The sequence below is a fragment of the Microcaecilia unicolor genome, chromosome 4, assembly GCF_901765095.1.
Source record: "Microcaecilia unicolor chromosome 4, aMicUni1.1, whole genome shotgun sequence".
NCBI lineage: Eukaryota > Metazoa > Chordata > Amphibia > Gymnophiona > Siphonopidae > Microcaecilia > Microcaecilia unicolor.
The window spans coordinates 129,574,875-129,598,251 of record NC_044034.1 but is presented as its reverse complement, the minus strand read 5'-3'; the positions used below and the strand labels follow the sequence as shown (position 1 = coordinate 129,598,251).

The 23,377-nt window shown below is 42.1% G+C and overlaps 1 long non-coding RNA gene across 1 annotated transcript; it reads right to left on the bottom strand.

Annotated features, from left to right (window-relative positions):
- Positions 1–7,831: 7,831 nt before the first annotated feature.
- LOC115467927 lies at positions 7,832–22,986 on the bottom strand. The gene is made up of 3 exons (XR_003941787.1): positions 22,977–22,986; positions 14,300–14,303; positions 7,832–7,946 (listed from the first exon to the last, which is right to left on the bottom strand). It is a non-coding gene; the product is annotated as an uncharacterized LOC115467927 (long non-coding RNA).
- Between the last annotated feature and the right edge of the window lie 391 nt (positions 22,987–23,377).

Below are 23,377 nucleotides of genomic sequence, written 5' to 3'. Positions count from 1 at the left end.
AATATCTACTCCAATCATTTTTAAGAGTGAAAGAACAGAAAGTGATGTCATGTTGATATTTAAATATGAAGAGATCAGTGGGTGATGCACAAGCACCATTTTTGAATAGAAACCTTTGCAGCTTGAAGTATGTAACCTGGGGAGCAGAAGGTTTAAAACTTTTGCACGATGTTTCCAAAGTTAATTAATTTTTCTTTTTACAGAAAACTGGTGATTTGTAGAAGATTGAGTAATTACAGCATGCGTCCTGATGAAGTCATAATGGGTGAAATGGAGGCCTTGTTGAACATAAGCTAAGTGCTGTTTTATGGGCATTTTTCAGGTGCTTTGTCACCATAAGTTCAATATAAGATTAAATTAAAAAGTTGATGCACATTTAGATATTGCACATCCTATATAATAATTCTCACCTCCAACGTTCTGTCTTGCCTGGGACCGTGGCTCCCTCGGAGGTGGTCTGCTAGGCTCCGTAGATCAGACGTCACTGGCCGCATTATGACGTGATCCCAGGAGAAAAAAAAACACACAGCTGATCGAAACAAAGCGAAAAGGCTTGAGACTGGCTGCCGCAAAAGAGCAGGGGAAGGAGACAAAAGAGAAGAGACATCAGATTGGCCAGTAGAAGGGAGAGGGGAGGAGCCGCGATGCAGGGAGCAGCAAATCAGCAAAAAATGGGGCAGACCCAGCCAGAATCGACGATGGCGGTGGGGGAGGGTTGGCGGCGGGAAAGGGAGGCTCGAGAGGGTCGTGGCAGGGGGGTCCAGGTTTCAGGAACTCCGAGGGGGGTCTGGAAATCGGAGGGAGGGGGTCTGCAAATTGGAGGGAGAGAGGCAGGGAGGTGGGATCTGGAAATCAGAGTGCGGGAGGGAGGGGTCTGGAACTCAGAGGGGGGGTCTGGAATTCGGATGGAGGGAGGGGGTCTGGAATTGGGGAGGGAGGGGGGGGGGGTCTGGAACTGGGGGGGGGGAGGGGGACGATGACCCTGGAACACGGAGGAAGGGGGGCACTGGAACTGGGTGGGAGGGAGGGGTCCCAGGCACACACACTCTCACTCACAGACACACACTCGCGCACAGTCTCACTCATTCTGTCACACACACAAACGCAAATTCACTCTCTCTCTCTCTCTCTCACCCAGTCACTCTCACACACACTCTCTCAAACATACACACTCCAAGGAAAACCTTGCTAGCGCCCGTTTCATTTGTGTCTGAAACGGGCCTTTTCTACTAGTGTTTAATAAAAGGGAGTTTTTTTGAGACCAATGAGAGAAATTGAACAGTAGCAGGAAATCCAGCTAGTTGTATCCAAGGGTTTTCCGTAAGGATCTCTGAGGTCTCTTTTTCTCCCCCCCCCCCCCCCCCCCCCCCCCCAGTTTTTTTCCTTAATAGATATAAGATTTGAACTTCATGACTATGGAGCACGAGCATTGGTAGTTATCATAGTATAGATAAGTTTAACACCATTTGATACTGCAATTTCATTACAGTGCCCAAGGTCACAAGGAGCATCAATGGAACTTTAAACTATTGCTTTTCTGCCCACTACTCTAACCAGTGGGCTACTTCTCGACTCCATTCCAAAATATTTTTCCAAGCTCTGATTAGTTCATTGCATTTTTTTCTGCCTTTAGCTGTATTTTGCATCATGCTGCCATCAACCCACCAAAACGTAATTTTTTTAAAACTTAAAACATCCATTTCAGGATACTTTTTCGGCCTTTGGTATTACTATGAAAAGTCAAAAGTGATGCCTAAAAATGTTGTGACCTGCCAGGTTTCTTCAATGTAAATGATTGGTCAGCAGGATCAGATGAAGTGAGCCTACTGCCCAAGTAAGGGCATTGATATGAAGCACTAGGGTCTTCAGTATATTTATGTAAACATACTTTTGATGGGAAAAAATGATCAGTACCTCATGTTTATTTTATTTACATTTGTACCCCATGCTTTCCCACTCATGGTAGGCTCAATACAGCGGGCAATGGAGGGTTAAGTGACTTGCCCAGAGTCATAAGGAGCTGTCTGTGCTGGGAATTGAACTCAGTTCCTCAGGACCAAAGTCCACCACCCTAACCACTAGGCCACGCCTCCTTAAGGAAAGAAATATAAAAAAGACCAGGTAGATAAAAGAGATCATGTTAGGAGAGCTAAGTACCATTTGTACATGTAAAACCCATTTACGTTTGTAAAAAGCTATATATATATATAAGTAGCAATTTTAAGAAAGCTACCACTTACAAGTATATTCCTGCTGGGCATGTTCTGGGTGTTGCATGGGCAGTTGAGACTGTAACAGTTCATTAAGGTGGTCTCCTGAGAAACTGGCAGACCTGAAAAGTATATTTCTTATTTTGCAAAAATTTCCCCATCAGCATTTACACTTGCTCCTGGATACTCATAAGTGTTAACTAACTTCTTGTTTGGACCTGGGGTTTGAAAGTGATTGAAGGGGCAATTGTGCTTACCTCTCTGGCACTGAAAATCCTCAAGAATCCCAAAATTTGAGTTCTGGAGCTTGACAACTGAACTGGTTCCCCTTCTATTTGCATTCACCACTTAGATATGTAAATGTCAGCCCTTAACATGTACAGGTTGCAAAATCCACCATTTATATGCATAAGTGTCAGCATGTACACATGCAGATCTCCAATGTGGCACTTTTTTTTTTAACGTGTTTATTTGTAAAATGGCTGTGAATGCTCTGCATGCCATCAATTCATCTGCCTTCCCCATAATCTTTGTAGGTATTAAAAAAAAAACCATTTAAGGTTCTGAAAGTCTTTTGATGAATATACTCAAAATTGTGGCAGTTTGTGCACATTTGGTCACCACATCTCAAAAAAGATATATGGGCTCATTTTTGAAACAGAAAAACGTCCAAAAAGTGGCAGATGGCCTTTTTTTTGCCAAAATGTCCAAACTGTTATTTTCAAAACCCATTTAAAGATGTTTTTCTATGTAGTTCATCTGCAGTGCATCTAAATCATAAGAGGGCATGTTGAGGGTATGTTGGGGCAGGATTTGGGTTTTTCTAAAACTTGGACATTTTTCTGCCATAATGGAACAAAGCAAAAATGTCCTGGGCTAAAAAATAAACATTTTGGTCTAGACCTGTTTCAATCACAACTAAGTCACAAAAAGGTGCTCTAAATGACCAAATGGCCACTGGAGGCATTAAGGCATGACCCCCTTACTTCCCCAGTAGTCACTGACCCCCTCCCACCCCTCAAAGATGTGAAAGAAATAGTACATACCAGCCTATATGACAGCTTTATTTATTTATTTTATTTATTTGTAGCATTTGTATCCCACATTTTCCCAACAATTTGCAGGCTCAATGTGGCTTACATTTGCCATAATGGCGGCTGCCATTTCTGTATAACAGAATTACAAATGGTAATGTGTTAAGTTGCATACATACATGGTAACATACATGTAACATAACATACGTGAACAGATCATGGTATAGATATATATCATGTGCATATATATGTTAAGGAAGAATAAATTATGGTAATACATGAAAGTTCCTGAGTAAGAAATTGGAAGAATAAATTATAGTAATACATGAACGTTCCTGAGTACGAAATTGGGTTGTATCATTCTATAGGTCATCGACTATGGAGAGACCATATTCGACATAGAGATTGAAGTGGTTATGCTTATTCATTAGTGGAAAGGAGGTTGATCAGTCAAGTGATAAGATTTCAATTGTGTCTATGTCGTGTAAAGTCTTATTTTTTGGTGTTTAAGATGGGTGTTTATGGTATGCCTTCTTGAACAGATCTGTTTTCAGTAGTCTTCGGAAGATAGTTAGGTCTTGCTTTATTTTTATGGCCTTCGGTAGTGCGTTCCATGGCTGCGTGCAGATGTATGAGAAACTGGTCGAGTATGTGGATTTATATTTTAGTCCTTTGCAGTTAGGGTAATGGAGATTGAGGAATGTGCGTGCTGATCTCTTTGCATTCCTGGTACGCAAGTCTATAAGGTCTGACATATAGGTCGGGGCTTCCCCGTGAATGATTTTGTGGACCAGGGTGCAAACTTTGAACGCAATTCGTTCTTTTAGTGGGAGCCAGTGTAGTTTATCTCTTAGGGGTTTGGCGCTTTCGTATTTCACTTTCCCAAATATGAGTCTGGCTGCTGTATTTTGAGCAGTTTGAAGCTTCTTAATGATTTGTTCTTTACATCCAGCATAAATGGCATTGCAGTAGTCTAGATGGCTTGATTGTATTAGGCTGCGGAATACTTCCCTTGGGAAGAAAGATTTGATTCTTGTAAGTTTCCACATTGAGTAGAACATTTTTTTTGCTGTATTTTTCGCATGATCTTCAAGTGTGAGATTTCGGTCGATTGTGACTCCCAGAATTTTTAAGCTGTCTGAGACCAGGAGGGTGTAGTCCGGTGTGTTTATGGTATTGGGTTTGTTTGTATTATATTGTGAAGACAAGATGAGACATTGTGTTTTTTCTGCGTTCAGCTTTAGTTGGAATGCGTCCGCCCATGAGTTCATTATTTGGAGACTGTGTGTGATTTCATTTATGATTTCGGCTATATCTTGTTTGAACGGAATGTATATTGTAACATCATCTGCATAGATGTAGGGGTTGAGTCCTTGGTTGGCTAGCGATTTGGCTAATGGTATCATCATTAAGTTGAAAAGGGTCGGCGAGAGCGGTGATCCTTGTGGTACTTTGCATTCAGGTTTCCATGGTGTTGACGTTTTTGAGTTTGATATCACTTAATAGGTTCTTGCTGTTAAGAAGCCTTCAAACCATCTAAGTACATTTCCTCCAATCCCGAAATAATCCAGGATGTTTGAGAGTATTTGGTGGCTGCCCATGTCGAACGCGCTGGACATGTCAGATTGTAGGAGGAGCACATTGTTTCCTGTTGCAATTAATTGTTTGAATTTGGTTATGAGAGTAGTTAGCACTGTTTCAGTGCTATGATTGGATCGAAATCCTACTACTACTACTATTTAGCATTTCTATAGCGCTACAAGGCGTACGCAGCGCTGCACAAACATAGAAGAAAGACAGTCCCTGCTCAAAGAGCTTACAATCTAATAGATAAGAAATAAAGTAAGCAAATCAAATCAATTAATGTGTACAGGAAGGAGGAGAGGAGGGTAGGTGGAGGCGAGTGGTTACAAGTGGTTACGAGTCAAAAGCAATGTTAAAGAGGTGGGCTTTCAGTCTAGATTTAAAGGTGGCCAAGGATGGGACAAGATGTAGGGGTTCAGGAAGTTTATTCCAGGCGTAGGGTGCAGCGAGAAATCCTGATTGTGATTCGTGCAGTATGGTGAATTTGTTTAGGTAATTGGTAAGTTGTTTGGTTACCATACTTTCCATTAGTTTGACTACCAGGGGGATTGATGCTACTGGTCGATAGTTGGTTGTGTCGTTTAATTTTTTCTTTAGGTCTTTGGGTATCGGGGTAAGAAGTATATTTCCTTTGTCCTTGGGGAATAGTCCGTGTTGCAACATGTAATTCATGTGTGATGTAAGGTCTGTTATGAAGCGTTGAGGGGCGAGCATTATTAGGTTGCTGGGACAAATATCCAGTTTGGAGTGAGTTTTGGAGAATTTATTGATTGCTTGACTGATGGTTTCTTCGGTCAATAGATCGAAGTTATTCCAGGTTCGATCTGCTGGGTATTCACCGGGAGTTGGGTCCAAGCAGTCCATAAATTTTTCATGATCATTGGTATTTAGTGGTAATGTGGATCGTAGTTTTATAATTTTCTCATTGAAGTATTTGGCAAGGTTGTCTGCTGATGGGATGTCTGTGCTGGTTGTGGTCACCGGTGTGGTGTCTGTTAATTTATTCACGAGTTGGTAGAGTTTATGTATGTCTTTGTAGTCTGGCCCTATTTTGGTTTTGTAGTATGCTCTTTTGGTTTGTCTTATTGAGTATTTGTATTTTCTTTGCTGATGTTTCCATGCGTTAAGTGTATATTCATCTTTCATTTTTTTCCATGCTCATTCAAGTCTCCTAACTTGTGTTTTTAGTGATTTCAGTTCTTCGTTGAACCAAGGTATTGAGTTTTGTCTACGTGTAGTTCTTTGTTGTAGTGGTGCAATTATGTCTAATGTGGTCTTACATCTGTCATCCCAATTTGATAGATAATGTTTGGAATCTGTTTGTGTCATCCATTCATTATTGTACATCTGTTGCCAGAATATTACTGGGTCAATTTGGCCTCTCGTGGTGTAGGTTTTGGGTTCTTGCTTGAGGTTCGTACCTTTTTTCCTCCACTGTAGTGTGGAATTTAGTTTATAGTGATCTGACCAAGGTGCATCCGACCATTTTGTTTCTGTTAGTTTTAGATGTTATGGCCAGGCCTATTAAAGCAGCAAGCAGATCCCTGGAGTACCCTAGTGGTCAGTACAGTGCACTGTAGAGAAGGTAACCCAGGTCCATATCCCACTCTGTTACATTTGTGGTGGAAAGTGTGAGTCACCCAAAAAACCCCAAAACCTATTGTACTCACATATAGATGACACCTGCAGCGATAAGGATTATTGTAGTGGGTGTTGTACAGTTGGGTAAAATAGGTATTTGGTGGGTTTTGGAGGGCTCACCATACAATATAAAGGAGTAACTGGGACCTTTTCTGTGAAGTTCATTGCAGTGTCCATCTAAGGTGCCCCACTGCTCTGCTAGGATGTCCATGTGACCAGTCTACTAAGAATATATGCGTTTTTCCCTTGGATATTTTTTTTCAATAATGGCCACAAAAGAAAAACACACTGAGCACAAAACATCTAGGAAATGGCCACTTTTTAAACAAAAAGATAGACATTTTTCTGGTTTGAAAATTGCTGTGTTTGTCACTTGAGTTTTGGATATTTTCAGCAAAACATCCACATATAGATGACCCTTTCACCCTTAAGGGCTACTGTAGTGGTGTGCAGTTGGGGGGGGGGGGGGGGGGTTGGGTGGGTTTTGGAGGGTTCAGTAGACAAGATAAGGCCAATAGTGAGATATGTACCTTGGAGCTTTTATATGAAGTCCACAGCAGTGCCCCTTATAGTGCCTCAGTGCTCTCCTGGGATGTCTCTGTGGCCAGTCTACTAAGAATGCTGAATCCTCCTAAATCCCAATGGCTTGATTTTGTGTGTTTTTCACTTGGACTTTTTTTTTTTCAGAGATGGATCAAAAGGGTAAATGCACAGAGCACAACAACATGTTACATGTGGCTATTTATGAAAAAAAAAGAGATGTTTTACTGTTTTGAAAATGGCCATATTTCCTGTTCACATTTGGGACATTTAGCACAAAACGTCCAAAGTTTGACTTAGATGCTGTCACAAAATGCCTAGCCACCCGCCTGGGGTTATCCCAGGGCCACTTAGAGGGTCTATCCCCAGCACAGCTTAGGTCTGCCTGCACCTGCCACTCGTGCTCTATACTAGCACCCTCCTCCCACCGACTGGGTCACAACCGCCTCTGGGCGAGTCTCCCACTCTCAAATTATCCCCAGTGATTTCTAGGTTACTGGAGCCACACTTCCAGTGGTCCCACAGTTCCCAGAAAGCACTCACAGACCCCAACACAGAAACCACCAGGATTCTTTATCAGTCCAGACAAGCAGGGCGAACAAATATATTTATTCTCAGAACTTGAACAATGGACAGAAAATGTGCAATCAGGAAACAGTAACAAGTAACTGAAATATGGATCAATTATAACACTAAACATTTGTCTACTTTCTAAAATGTACCTGGGAAGATCAGGACATATAACTGTTTGTTTACTGAGTCTCAGCAAAGAGATCCTGCTGTCTTTTCTTCCTGGCTAAGACTGGAGCAAAAGCCAGTACTTTCCAAATGAAAATGAGCACCTGGGCCAATCAGAGCCCAGAACAAGAACATTTCAAACATATACTGTTTATTGCTTCCCGTTTGTGTTAAACTAAAGAGAGAACATTTTTTTTCTCTGTGACAGCTTTACAGCAAAGAAACACCATCTGCTGGCCAAATAGGAGAAAAAACACTTCAAGACAATGCAGGAAAATATCCAATACATTTTACAGGCCTAAAACAAAGTATCCCTGCAAATATATGGTGAAGTTGCAGTCAGTGAAATATGTGTTTTTTGAACCCTCACAGGTTTTGGCCTTTAACAGCAGGAGGGTCATTTCTAGCTCGCTGGTGTGAGAGGCAGTTTGAAGTCTGTATAGGGGGTCTGTGCTAGCATCTGTGCATGTTTTTGATGCGTACTGAGGCCCCCTTTTACCGCAGCGGGTAAAAGGCTGTCTCTTTTTTTTTTACAGAAATGGCCATGCGGTAAGTGAACCACTTACCGCATGGCCATTTCGGGGAGGAGCACTGGTAGTAAGGACTCTCGCACTAACCCAGCAGAAACTGGGCAGCTCTTGATTATTTTTGTAGCACTGGAAATGGCATGCGTTGGGGGTGGGAACTACCACTGGACTCCTGCGGGAGTTCCGGATTGGTGTGTGGCAAGCCTATTGCTGTGTGCCAACCCTTTAGTAAGAGGGCTCCTGAATTAACATAGCCAATGGAGCCATGAAAAAATTAAATACAGTTTGTGCTAAAAATGGATCCTTGTTATACCCCAGAAGTAGAAGAGTAGGCTGATGATGTAGAATGATACAAGAGTACTATATTAGATCTTTGATGTAAGTAGGAATGGAACCATAACAGAGCCTTCTCAGAAATACCTACACACAAGGTAGTACGTTTTTGTAACTGGAGGAATGGTCTCTAAATAGATCTTGAGAATTTCTAAATAATACTTCCTCAGCATAGCCTCAAGTGACACCAAACAAGCCTTAGGCAACTTAAAAAAGTGCACATTCAAGCAACTTCCCTGATTCTCAAGGGTTTCAGTCTTCCTGTGGAGTATTAAGTTACTCTTCATCAGACCTGCATTTAAATTTTGTATTTGTGAATCTCCTAAATCCAAGTCCTTGATTTTCCCTCCATTTTTACTTAATTTTTGATTCTCTTAGTGTACTTGAGCTTTTACTTGTTCGTTGGTTTCCAAAATTTTATCAATTGTATCAGAAAACGATTTTTCAAATGAGGCAATGACAGGCCACAGTGATTGCAATGCAATTACTGATGGAGATGAATCAAACAAGAATGGAATTACAGTTGGTCCACTCACTTGGCTGGCAGGTTCTTACCAGCAAACCCCATGAAAGTGTGGAAACCTCTTCCACACTCCTGAAATCAATCTCCAAACCTACAGAGTCTGACACAGGCACTCCACCTGGCACTTTTCCTTTTGTCACAGGCTGCAGCATTGGTTCCTCCATAAAATGCTGTTTTTTATTTATTTCTGTAATTCCCAGGGCGCTCTGCACAAATTCCATGGCAGATCCGCTGGACCGTGCCAGTGCATAGTTTTCTTCCAGGCTTAGTGAGGTCACATTCAATCCATCAACAGACACTCCCAAGTCATGTTGCACTGAAGGGAAAACATGTCTTGAACAGCTGAGAGTACAAAGCGTTCCACAGTTGACTGAGGGGAGGGTTCAGAAGGAAAAACCTGTATTTTACCCTTATGCTTACCCATTTTGAAAAGGAAAAAGCAAGTCCCAACCAGTGGCATTCCTAGGTCGGCTGCCACCCGGGGCGGATCACTGCTGCGCACCCCCACCTGGGTGCAGCACAACCCCCCCCCCCAGCGCATCAACACCACCTGCGCAGCATCAACACCCCCTCCCCCGAAGCATCAGCATACCTGACATCAACACAGTCTGCTGGAGGGGTGTTGGGAGCAGCCGTGCGGCTGTCGGCTCCGCTGGATCCCTCTGCCCCGGAATAGGAAGTAACCTGTTCCAGGGCAGAGAGAGAGCAGGGAACCAGCAGAGCCGACAGGCGCACGGCTGCTCTCTGCACCCCTCCAGCAGCGTGCAACCGGGGCGGATCGCCCCCACCGCCCCGCCCTTGGTACGCCACTGGTCCCAACTGAGGTCCAAGAAGGAGCTTTACTCACAGAGGCATACATGCAGCCATCTTGGATCCACAAAGAGACATTTTTCATACTTCATGAAATGTATTCATAAGTGCACCCCATCATAGTTACAATGCATTTTACTATTAATTTGGATTCCCAGTTATGTTCAGATATTTTTATTTCATTCCTCAGCACAATTTGTGCCAAATTCTACATATACCCCCAGATTCTATATATGACATCTAAAAAACCGTGCAGAAACTGAAGCATATTCTATAATAATGCACATAACTTAATTGGTTAACTAGCTAATTAGCGCTATTAATTGGATGATAAGCAATTATCAGCACTTATTGGCATTAACTGAAATTTATGCGCACAACTTGCCAAGTGTAGTCTAAAATGTAGTATGCCTAATTTTTAAGTTGCGTAGTTGAAAAGGTGGCATGGCCATAGGCGGGGCATGGGTGTTTCTAAAATCTATGTGCGTTATTATAGAATACACCTGATCTGCACCTAGTTTAGGCATTGGGATTTACACCAAGTAAAATGTGGCCTAAATGGATGCAACCAAATGTAATCACGTGCTGAGCAACTCAGCATATTCTATATACCATGCAGAAATTTGTCTATTCTATACAATTTAGGCATACTTTAGAGAATACACTTAGGTGTAATTTTTTTCCACGTGGATTTTTCAGGCAGCATATATAGAATCTGGCCCATAGTACTAAAAAATTGGTGTTGAAAAAAAAAGCACTATGTGCTATTCTATAAATAGTGTTCTGAGTTGGGCACTATTTATAAAATAGGACCTAGCGCCAGGATCTGTGCCTAACTTTTAGGCTTGAGGATTTACACCAACCGAAAACCTGGTGAAAATCCCTGTGCCTAAATTACCAGTGTGCAAATTCTTGGAATGCTGATGACCCATCCATGCCCCTCCCATGGCCACCCCCCCTTTTTAGATCTGTGCACTAAAATTTACATATGTATCTTTATAGAACACATCTAGCAAGATGCGCGCATAAATTCTAATTGTTGTCAATTTGTGTGAATAATTATTAGCACCCAATTATCAGTGCTAATTGGTTCATTTTTCAATTTAATTGCGTGTGGAAATTGGACACTTGCCCAAATTTCCATGTGCAATTTTGAGCACCATATATAGAATTCGGGGGGTTTATGTGTAAGTGCCACACTCTTAATTATATCTACCAGTATGGATTGAAGTAAATCTGAGGTTGCTCTTGTGATCTAAAACTCTGTGAGGCAACACACTGGCAGACGTGAGAAAAGCAATGCACAAAGAAAAGATGAAAAGCGGACTCGGGAAAGATGTTAAACAACTGAAATTAAGGCAGATTTAAAACGACTGCATTATGCAAACACAGATAGCAATATTTTCCGACAGAAAAAAGGAAACCTTGACATAAATCCCCAAAAGGAAGTAACGGGAACAAGAAAGAGGCAAAGGTGGTATTTGGGGGAATGTCTCTTAGTTCAAAATCTTTAACTGTGTAGTGGAAGTTAGGGGAAGTTAGCTGAACTCTACCTCTCCATTTCCCACTTAACAAGCATAATAATAAATGAATATTTAAACTGGATGCAAATATATTAAGTGGAAACAAATAGGTTTCATTTGTAACAAGTGCATACAGGTTAATTAACTGGAAGGAGCTTTTCTGTTGAAACACAGCTCCCTAATGCTGTACATGCAGGTGCCGTTAAGGGCCAATTGAGCTCTGTAGGCTAATTAGGAAATACCTTTGTGCTCCTCCATTTGTTAACAAAGTACTGCCTGCAATTTCCCTAAACCTATAAACCATCATCTGTGATCCTCAGCAGCAATTAAGTGACAAACATTATCTCATCAGAGACTTGGGAAAACAAAAGAGACATCATGGCATTTAGGAAGCCAGATGGATACTCTTGGATGTCAACTCTGAAGGCCCCTCTTTCAATAATACCACATAAAATAGAAATGGATTTGATACGACAGGGGAAGTCTTCTTAATGTCTAATGAAACAATAGTAACTTAAAGATAGTGTTAAGCTATTCCTATCTGAGTCCCCAGGTACAGAGCTGCAAAAAGGTGAGTCTCCACTGGCATGGGTAATGAGTAAACTTTGAAATTGTTTTGCTTGTAATGTCTTGGGATATTGAGTAAGTTTAATACACTAACAGAAGATGTTAACTCCCTGTGCTACAGTATTATACATCTGCATTTTCTATTATCTCATTAGTTGTTTCATCGAACAACATGTACAGAAACTTTCCTTGGGAAGAAAAATGAACAAAATAGTGTTTTCTCTAGGGCATGCTGTTAATTAATTTCTGCAAAGAAGGCTTGTATGAGGAAAACCTGTGATTTTGCATGAAAACCCTTTTAAGGCTGCCGACCTGCTCCCAAAGTGAAATCACTGGATTTAAAAGTTTTGACAATATAAAGATTAAAAGTGCTTCTGTAAGCACAGCAATTATCCCAAAAGCTATAAAGTTTTGCAAAGCCACTCTCAAATTAGTTCAGTTAATTGTCTGGTTGGGAGAAGTTCCAAAGAAGAGAGAAGCCCTTGATTTTATCACACTCAGGGATGGATCTTCTGGGCAATTTGTTGCCTGTGTTAAATGCGATAGCCAACTGATTGGTGCAATTGTTAGAGCTAGAAGGCTATACAGTAGCTAAAAAATTACCTGATTAGCAATGTATGAATTTCACTAACTAGACCACAATAATTCGGGTGCCAAGGTGACATAATTTGTAAGTGGTTTATGAATTAAAATTGAGGCTACAGATCAGTGACTTTTTAGTATGCCATCAGGCCAACAACTCTCTTGAAGGAAAATATCAACCCAGGGCCAAACAAACCTATTTAACTACTCCAGAAGCACAGCTAAACTAAAACAGGCTTGAATTTTGTCTTTGTGCTTTCCTGGGCTCTTGGGAGCCTTTTCTGCTTGCCATTGGATTTATGGAGTTTTAAAATCATGGATTATTTACTCACCGCAATTTCAGATCCACAGTTCCCTTTAAAGAAACAGATATTTGAGAAAATAACCACACATTATGAGCACAAGGCAAGCTACAATCAGGTATAGTTGGCTTTTCTTTGACCAAGTGAGTTTATAATCAAATAGCCTTATTTACTAACATGCATTAAGTTAATGCATATTAATGTTATTTAACACATGCCAAATAACACAAGCCAATTGTTCATAAAGTGGGCTATTTACTAACTGCTCTTAACTCAAATTAATGCATGCTGATGCCCATTAAAGTACGTTAGCTTGTTAACGCATCTTAGTAAATGAGATTCTAAGTTTGTACCTGAAGAATCAGAGAATACCTAAAGTAACATCAGGGTTGCATCCCTGGCTTCTGTGGTCTACACCTAGTGCTCTAATACAGGGGTTCTTAACTCAGGACTTCTTTTACAAAGACATGCTAGCGATTCCTGTGTGGCAAATGAGAGGAAGCCCATAGGAATTGGGCACCTGGGAGCAATTTGTGAAGTCCACTGCAGTGTCCCCTAGGGTGCCCGGTTGGTGTCCTGGCATGTGAGAGGACCAGTGCACTACGAATGCTGGCTCCTCCCATGACCAAATGCCTTGGATTTGGTCATTTTTGAGATGGGCGTCCTCGGTTTCCATTATCACCGAAAACCGGGGACGACCATCTCAACATTTAAGTCAACCATCTCTAAGGTTGACCTAAATGTTGAGATTTGGGCTTCCCCGACCGTATTATCGAAACAAAAGATGGACGCCCATCTTGTTTCGATAATACAGGTTTCCCCGCCCCTTTGCCGGATGTCCTTAGAGATGGGCGCCCTTAGAGATGGTCGTCCCCGTTCGATTATGCCCCTCCACGTTACTATGTAATATCTGAAATATAATAACTAGCTTATAATTTACAGAGAAGAACAGGAAAAACATCTCTGTTTGGAAAGTCTGAGTTGACACATTTACTGTTTATAATATGAAGTATCTCCTAGCAAAAATACAAGTTAAGAATATTTTGGCTACTTTGCAGTAGCAGAAAGCAAAAAACAAAACAAAATGAAACAAAAACCATAAAGATTGTCTTGTGCCAAATATCAATATTTTGAAGGAAATCTTCAATTAAACCTCAGCAATTATAGTGGGGCAATTTGCAGTGCTGGTGAATGGTGTGCAAATAAATTAGGGGTCCTTTTACTGAGGTGCACTGAAAAATGGCCTGCGCTAGTGTAGGTGCATGTTTTGGATGAGCACAGATCCATTTCTCAGCGCACCTGTAAAAAATACCTTTTTAAAAATTTTGGCCGAAAATGGACGTGCGCCAAAATTGGTGCACGTCTATTTGGGGTATCTATAGAACTTTCCTCCACCCATTGACTTAGTGGTAAGGTCTCACGCGTTAACTGGGCAGTAATGGTCTACATGCGTAGAATGCCTTTTACTGCCCGGTTAGCACTGCGCACCGGAAAATAAAAATTATTTTCCAGCGCGTATAGTGGACGCGCATATAAAATGAAATTACCACCTGGGCCAAGTGGTAGCCGGGTAATAATTCCAAATTAACGTGTGTTGGACACGCTTAGGTACCTAAGTGGCTTAGTAAAAGGGCCCCTATGTTAATGAGCCATCTACAATCAATTATTGCTGTTCATTGGCTTTAATTTGGATTTGCTTTGGATCTGGCTGTGTGCGATTCTATAAAGATCTGCACCCAAATCTTCCTGCATGCAACCCAAAAGGAGATGTGGCTATGGGAGCGGCATGGATAGGTCAGGGGCATTCCAAAGAATTATATGCAGTGTTATAGAATTTGGGGGCTGTGCACTCAAGTTGTGCGCCAGGATTTACACCAGGTTTCAGTTGGTGTAAGTCCTCATACCCAAAGTTGGGTGCCAAAATACACACTAAGCACCATTCTGTAAATAGCACTCAGCCTAGAGCGCTCTTTATAGAATAGCACTGAGAGTGAATTTTTCCTTGCGTCATGTACTAAATCCGGCTCTAAATGTCTCAAGCATAGTTCCCAACCTCCTCTCCATATGCCCCTGGAACACTTCTTGTCCATTCATTCAAAAATAAGTGCACATTTTCTGGTGACAAAAACTCCATTTAGCCCAGTATGAATGATATGAGCAGGTCAACTCTATTTTTGTTGGTGTAAAATATGACTAACACTTTGAATATTTACCCTTACATTCTTGGTTGTCTAGGACAGGTCCTTTGTTAGCCTGTCCTATAAAATACCTTGAAAACCTCTATTATGGTCATTTACTAACAATAAGTGCCCATTAACACTGTTATCATGTGTTAACTACCAAAGGGCCAAGTGGTAGGCAATGCACTGTTCTCTCTAAAATGAGCGGGAACCAGTGGGAGGTGGTGCTTCGATATTGTGTTTTCAAAAATTCGCCCTTTCCTTTCTGAGCACACTACCAGAACCCTCATCCACACTCTTATCACCTCTCGCTTAGACTATTGCAACTTGTTTCTCACAGGTCTCCCACTTAGCCATTTCTCTCCTCTTCAATCTGTTCAAAATTCTGTTGCACGACTAATATTCCGCCAGTGTCGTTATGCTCATATTAGCCCTCTCCTCAAGTCACTTCACTGGCTTCCTATCCATTTCCGCATACAGTTCAAACTCCTCTTATTGACCTATAAGTGCATTCACTCTGCAGCTCCTCAGTACCTCTCCACTCTCATCTCTCCCTACATTCCTCCCCGGGAACTCCGTTCACTGGGTAAATCCCTCTTATCTGCACCCTTCTCCTCCACTGCTAACTCCAGACTCCGTTCCTTTTATCTTGCTGCACCATATACCTGGAATAGACTTCCTGAGCCGGTACATCAAGCTCCATCTCTGGCCGTCTTCAAATCTAAGCTAAAAGCCCACCTTTTTGATACTGCTTTTAACTCCTAACCCTTATTCACTTGTTCAGAACCCTTATTTTATCACCCTCACTTTAATATTCCCTTATCTCTTGTTTGTCCTGTTTGTCTGTCTTAATTAGATTGTAAGCTCTGTCGAGCAGGGACTGTCTCTTCATGTTCAAGTGTACAGCACTGCGTACGTCTAGTAGCGCTATAGAAATGAAAAGTAGTAGTAGTAGTTCAATTGCTAGGGACAGGCAGGTTCCCTGGAGTCCTGCAGAGCTTGACTGTCCATCACTATTGAAAATGTGATAGTGAAACAGCACCTCCCACTCACAGGACTGTAAATGGAGGACTCCCGCTCAGCTTAGAGTGAACAGTGGAAATGACATGAGCACATAGGCGATCTTTTACTAAGCTGTGGTAGCATTTTTAGCTCATGGTAGAAATCAAGTGGTGGTAAATGCCAAGATGCCCATAGGAATATAATGGACATCTCGGTGTTTACTGCCAGCTGATTTCTACCATGAGCTAAAAACGCTACTGCGGCTTAGTAAAAGACCCCCTTAATTAGATAATGATGACCTATGTGCAATTATTGTATTACATTTATTATAACTATCTTGTATTCCATTCCTCCAGTAGTCAAATAGTGTGGTCAGCATGGTCTGTAGTATTTAAATTTATAATGAATATTCAGTACCAGACATTGCTGAATATCTGAGTATAAGGCAGTCATTGGAACTTCTGGTTCTGCCTATCTGAATTGTGCCAAGATGGTCAGTAAATATTTTTAATGGATAATGTCACAAATTAATCTTGTAATCACATGCCATTAGAAGATAAGAATAGCCATACTGGGTCAGCCAATGGTTCATGTAGCCCAGTATCCTGTTTCCAACAGTGGCCAATCCAGGTCACAAGTACCTGGCAGAAACCCAATTAGTAGCAATATTCTAATCTACCAATCCCGTTGCAAGCAGTGGCTTCTCCCATGTCCATCTCAATAACAGACTATGGACTTTTCCTCCAGTAACTTGTCCAAACCTTTTTAGAACTCAGATACGCTAACTGCTGTTACCATATTCTTTGGCAGCAAGTTCTAAAGCTTAACTATAATTTGATTGAAAAATATTTCCTCCTATTTATTTTAAAAGTATTTCCATGTTCATTTTCTTGAGTGCCCCCTGGTGTTTGTACTTTTTGAAAGAGTCAAAAATCGATTCACTTTTACGGTTCTACACCGCTCAGGATTTTATAGACCTCAATCATATCCCCCCTCAGCCTTCTCTTTTCCAGTGTGAAGAACCCTACCTTCTTCAGCCTTTGCTCATACAGGAGGAGTTCCCTTTATAATTTTGGCCGTTCTTCTTTGAGCCTTTTCTAATTCTGCTATTTTGATATATAGGGACCAGAACTTTCTGCATAAGGGTCCTTCTATAAAAGTTAAGCCGGTTCTGCCTCTTTTGAGCTACTAGAGACATAGGAAGTACTTGCATATAAAATGTAATATATAAATCACATTGGCTGTACCACAGCAAGGTACCTGGGTATCAAGAATTTAATAATCATAAACATTACAGAGTCCAGCTTTATGGAGTCTGGGCATTTAATTTTCATTTTTGTCTACTGGCTTAGAAGTTTCTGAACTATAAGTAATTTTGTTTTTTCAGAAGGGCTTTTGCGAGGGAAGGTGCTCCAGGACCTGGAGCAATTAACTGATGAACGCCAAGGTCATTTTGATCCAACACAGGATGAATGGACTTACTTAACAGTGTTACTTGCTGGGGGAGAGGATGGTAATGTGCAGGATACTTGCTGAAAAAAACCACGGGAGACTTTGGGGGGGGGGGGCGAATTACATCTTATTGTGTTTTGGTTGGGGGGTTATATACTTGTTGTCAAGTGATGTTGTTTGTATATTTCTTTATCTGTTGAATAAAAATTGATTGATACAAAAAAAAAAAAGAAGAAGAAAATCAAGCCTAAGCCTGGGGGCACTGCCCCGATGGCAGTAATGCAGGGCCCAATGGATAGATATATCGTCATTCATTCTGGTGTTAATGCAGGAATATTTAATAATGGTCCATCAGTTGAGATGGGTGCTTTGTTGAGTTTGGGTGGTGGCTCCACCTCACTCCAGACAATAGCTTTTCTGACTGCACCTAAGTGGTGGTGGTGGTCCACTGGGTCCTCTGTGAGGGGGTTTTTCTTTAATTTCACCACTATCTGCTAGTTCAACTTTGGTATCAGCATTACAGTGCCTATACCCATTGTGGTGGATTTGCCTCTGGTGCCTACTCAGTATATGGTTGCTAAGACAGAAGTTTCTATGGGACCCTTTTACTAAGCTGCATTAAGCAGCTAACTCAAGACTTACTGTGCAGTAGACAGTAGCATAGACCTGCACTACTGTCTCTTGTGATAAAAAGGCAGCCACTGTGGTAAAATCACCACGTTAGCTGCTTAACAAGGAGAGGGTGGGATCTTGATGTGACATGGGCAGGTGGAGCAGTGGCCAGCTTATGACAGCTAGAACATGGGTGGTTTCCATGCGCTAGCTGTTAGGAAAGCAGATAGTGCAGCTGAACTTAGTGCCACCGCAAGAGAAGGCGGTAAGTGCAGCTGTGCTACTGGCAAGCTGGTAGCGCCTGGGACCAGCAAGAGAAGAGCAGCCGCAGCATTCCTGTTGTGGATCCCGATTTCCCCCACCCACTCCATGCTCTGGTTCCCAATTCCCCCTTACAAAATCTAAGCAAACTCTGAAAGATGCCCTACCCCCACCATAAAGCCAAGCCCCCTGAGACCTAGCTTCCCCCCAACTCCTGGTACCTACCAGGGGGTATCCATGCTACTGTAGGGGTACAAAGGTGGCAAGAAAACCCCTCTGCTGACTTCCGGAACTGCATCTGGAGTCAAAATGGTCATTTCGTGGTAGTGTGGTTATACCACAAGATGACCATTAGGGATTATGGTGGCCATTTTGGCTACTGGTGCAGTTCTGGGTGGCAGTAGAGGGGCTTTGCTGCTGCTTGGGTACCCCTACACCAGAAAGGAAAGGGTTGGGGGTTAAGGGATGCTAGGGTTTGAGGGTGTGACTTTAATATGGGAGTGGGCTTTTTTTTTTTTTACAGAGGGTGCCTAGATTTTGAAACAGGGGATCGGGAGCCAGAGGACTGTCAAGAAGGGGGATCGGGAGACAAACAGTGTCAGAGAGATGATCAGGAGGAGAATGTCTCTTTGGGGAGGGGGATAGGGAGGGGCTTCGTATCTGGGGAGTTGTGGTGCAGGAAAGGAAATGAACCGGGAGGGGCAGATCAGAGCGTGGAGACTAGATTGGGGTGGGTGCACTGCCACAGCATGCCTGGATATACTTTTGATTTCTGGACTGGGCCCCCACCACATTACCTGCAGTGGCAGATAGCATGGGTGCTCCTGTGCTATCTGACTCTGCAGGAAACTCAGTTCATGCAGTAAGTGTCTGCCCTGCACTTTTCAGTTACTGCACATTAATTTTTGCATTAAAAGTGCAGTAATTACAAATCCTTATGCACTGTAGTAAAAAGGCATCTATAATAGATATCTGGCAGGTAGGGGCTCAGGAAAATATGTTGCAGGCTAAAGTGATACAATTGTGCAATTTCTCTGTGCAGATTTTCAACAAATTTCAGGAGGTGGATCCTAGAATAATGTCTATTAAGACTAAGGTGGGCAGCCTAGAACCTCAGCTACCTAATTTTCAAGCTGTGGGGGCCACTGGTATGAAAGATAGTTTTTCTTTGTACCACACATGTGAGATGTTGCAAAATCAATGTAAAATGTAAAATTGTCAGGTGTTAAATTTCTCTCATAGTCATTCACTGTCCTCTGAAATTTTGCTTGGGAAATATCTCAGAGAAGTTCATTCTGATTCTTTTTTCCAGAGGATGAGGGTTTTGATGTGATGACATCTAATTCTGATTTTGATTTGACTAAGTTTCTTGAAACATGACAAGATGTGATCACTTAATATGCCATCCTTCTGGTATTCTTTGTTACCTATAATGATGTCAGTTTTTAGATCCTATTTTCAGAAAAAGGATTTTAGCTTTTGTGGACAAAACAATACAGTTGCTTCTGGATGTGGTGAGAGCCACAAAACTGAGGCATGTCTTTTGTCAATTAAAGGTGCAAATACTTAGTTGGGGAAACTCTTTTGATTTGTGGTTCCCACATAGGTGAATAATATCGTCCGGATTTGTACGCTAAATTTTTGGCAGAGATCCAAGATGTTCACACAAACTAATTGGAAAACAAGCTATTAACTGTCAATTAATTGACCTTAATCAATTCTTGAAGTTAATTGGCACAAATTTGGTTTGCATGTGCGTTTGTGTGCTATTCTATTACACTGGGGAGTCCTTTTACCAAGCTGCGGGAAAAAAGGCCCTGCGCTAGCGGCGGAGGCTGTTTTTCCCGCATGCCAGGGCCATTTATTCAGCAGCCGGTTGGACAGGAAAAATGGCCACATGGTGAGATAGCTCTTACTGTGTGGCGGGAGCCCTTACCTCCACCCATTGAGGTGGTGATAAAGGCTCCCATTCTAACTTGGCGGTAACCGGGCAGTACGTGGCGATGCCTGATTACCGCCAGGTTATCACCATGCAAGCCATTTCTGGGGTTTTTCTTTTCCCCCCAGAAATGGCATGCACTCAGGTCAGGAGTATCGCTGGTGGCCACGTTGGGCTGGCGGTAGTCCCAGAAGAGCGAGCGGTAAGCCCGCGTTGGGCTTACCGCCATTCTGTAAAAGGGCCCCTGAGTGCCTAAATCCAATAGCACGCAACTCAAAAAAGAGCGTGGCCAGGGAAGGGGAATGGGCAGGTCAGGGGCATGCTGTGTTCACAACAAGAATAGCTCGTATGCCTGCAGATGTCACCTATATGTAGGTATAGTAGGTTTTAGGTGGATTTTGGAGGGCTCACACTTTCTACTACAAGTGTACCAGTTAGAGTGGGATATAGGCCTGGGTCCCCTTCTCTACAGTCCACCTCTGCTGGCAAATGTTTTGGTAAACAACACACTCTACCAGATTCCTGAATGTAGCTGTATCAATTGTAAGCAGGAAGCTCATTCCACAACAGTGGACCAGCAAGAAAGAACTCTTGCACATTACTTTGTTCAGAGCTGGAATAGATAGATGGAATAGATAACACCAGGAAAAGTTATGATGTTGTGGAAAGTATCCCCAGTATTTTCTTGATGCCAGCTGCAGGTCATTGTTGATGAGATAATGTACTAGAATCTTCTGTTCCTTATAAGCTATAAGGAAAACTTGTACAGGACAAAACTATTATAATCATGATGTGAGTCTGCTGTTAATTAAACCAGGGCAAAATTGAAGAACATCTATTTTCAATTTCTGGAGTCCCTGGGGCTCATTTTTACATCTGTGCTGGTGCCACAGCAGTAACACTGGTGCAAAAAAGGATAAGAGTTGAGTCTGTCAATGATGCATACTGCATGGAGTAGAAATTAGGACTAATTTACAAGGTGTTGCTGATTACGACTTTATTACAAGACTTTTGTGCCTTAATGTGAGCATTCAGAACAAGGCAGAGCCATTCCATACTGCTGAATAAATGAATGGTAAAATGTGTTGATACAGGCAGGTTGAATAAGGAAATCTCCAAAGGAAATACCTCTGCAAGACAGTCATATTTTAGTTCATATTGTTAAAACAGCAGCAGTAGATTTAGGTATAGTGGCTTTAAGTATTTCCTCAACATTTGAAAAAAGATTATTCATTTATTAGGATTTCTTAGGTACCTTTATGAAGAGATTCACCAAAGGCAATATACAACAGGTGTAGCTTGACATAAGCAACTTACATTATAATAACAGTCTAATTATGTCAGCATAATGTACAATTAGGACAATTAGATACATTTGAAAATAGGTAAATTAAATGATTGTAATAGTGATAACCTGATATGGGGCCCTTTTACTAAGCCGTGTAAGCGTCTACGCACGCCCAATGCGTGCCAAGATGGAGTTACTGCCCGGCTACCACATGGCTCTTGCGATAATTTCATTTTTGGTGCATATCCGATACGTGCAGCCAAAACATAATTTTTATTTTTGGACGTGCGTATCAGACGCGCCTCATGTGGCATTTTACACACATAGGTCTTTACCGCCCAGTTACCGTGTGAGACTTTACCGCTAGATCAATGGCTGGCGGTAAGGTCACAGACCCAAAATGAACATACAGGAATTTTGCCGCACATCCATATTCGGCAAAAATTTAAAAAGGGCCTTTTTTACAGTTGCGCCGAAAAATGGATCGCCATGCACCCAAAACCTACGCCTACACTACTGCAAGCCATTTTTCAGTGCACCTTAGTAAAAGGACCCCTTACTGTCAGTTAAAAACACAGAAATATGATACATCAGCACAAAAAAATGGAACACCTTAATAGGCAGCATATTAGAACATTCATAAACTTCATTCCTGACAATATTCCCACAATGCAGAGTTTGGCACAATTTCAGAAACATTTACAGGCATTTTTATTTAGAAAAGCTTTTAATTTAGAAACTTAGAAGTTTTTGTATTAGAAACTCACATAGACCATGGCCTGGTTAAGTAATTACTGTTTGAGGAAGAGCTGATATATTAAGTCCTTGTCTTAACAGTGTTATATATTTTGTGTAATTATGTATGTAAACATTGTGAACTACCTGGTATAGAGGATAGTGTGGTATACAAACTGTGAAAATAAATAAATAAAACTAAAAATTATGATACAATGTCTGCACAATACAATAAAACATTTTAACAGGCACCAGAGGGGACATGTGTAGTTGATACAAACAGACAAAAGCATTAGGATAAATAATGGATGGCTAAATTGAGGATAAAATTGTATGTACAGTCGAATAAGGAATGTGTAGCTGGTCTTGGTAAAAGCTGTGCAGCAAAGTTTTAGAACTGTAATGCAACACTGTCCATACTGGGAAATTAGGTAGGCTTGCTATCTGATTAGAAATCAGTGGGGCAGGGGCGTAGCCACAGGTGGGCCTGGGCCCACCCACTTTGGGCTCAGGCCCACCCAGCAACGGTGCACACAATGTGCCTTCTTTCCCCTCCCTCCCCTTCCATCTCCGTCGGGCAGCGCCAGCCTAACTCTACAACAAAGCTGCATGGTACCGGGTCCGTCAGCATGCTGCTGCTACGCTCCTACCTTGTCATCTTTTGGCAGAGGTGTTAGTTCTGCTGCTAAATCTGCAGCTGATCCAAGCGGTGCCAGGGCTGTCTCTCTGTACGCTGCTGCGACTGCTTCCTCTGCGCTAGCCCCGCCTCACCTTCTCCGATACTCTTTCTGAAGAGGCGCAGCATGCTGACGGACCCGGTGCCATGCAGCTTTGTTGTAGAGTTAGGCTGGCGCTGCCCGACAGAGATGGAAGGGGAGGGAGGGGAAAGAAGGCCTGCAGTGTGCCAACGGTCGGGTGGCTGGGAGGTGGAAGAGAAAAAAAGCCCTTCAGCATGCCGGTAGGTGGTGCCTGGGGGGAAGGGATCAGCAGGTGG